Genomic DNA, 588 nt, shown 5'->3' with positions numbered 1-588 from the left:
AATGCCAAAAAGCGTACAAATTATCCGCTCATCGCAACACCAAACTTAAATTGTTGCTTGTCCTCAAGCAACTAAAAATCAAATAAGATAAAAAGAAGAGAATATACTATAGACTCTAAATTATCAATGAAACTTGGCTCCAATTAGATGAGTGGGACTTTTAGCTTTTTGCCTCTGAATAGTTTTGGCATCTCACTCTATCCTTTGAAATTCAGAATGATTGGCTTCTTTAGGAACTCAGAATCCAGATAGTGTTATTGATTCTCCTAGTTAAGTATGATGATTCTTGAACACAGCTACTTATTGAGTCTATGCCGTGGCCCAAAGCACTCTGTCTTCCAGTATTACCACCGGATACATACATGCCACAGACACATAATTGGGTGAACCTTTTCAGATTGTGACTCAGCTTTGCTAGAGTCCCCAACTAGAGATGTCCAGGGTTCTTAAGCACACTCTTTTTGCCTTGGATAACAACTTTATTTCTCTTTTTCTCTTTTCTTTTTTTCGTTTTCTTTTCTCCCTCTCTCTTTTTTTTTCGTTTTTCTCCTTCTCTCTTCTCCTTTTTTTTTGTATTCACTGCTTTTT

The sequence above is a fragment of the Arachis duranensis genome, chromosome 2 (assembly GCF_000817695.3).
Source record: "Arachis duranensis cultivar V14167 chromosome 2, aradu.V14167.gnm2.J7QH, whole genome shotgun sequence".
Classification (NCBI taxonomy): domain Eukaryota; kingdom Viridiplantae; phylum Streptophyta; class Magnoliopsida; order Fabales; family Fabaceae; genus Arachis; species Arachis duranensis.
The sequence above is the reverse complement of the archived record's forward strand: the minus strand, read 5'-3'. Positions refer to the sequence as shown.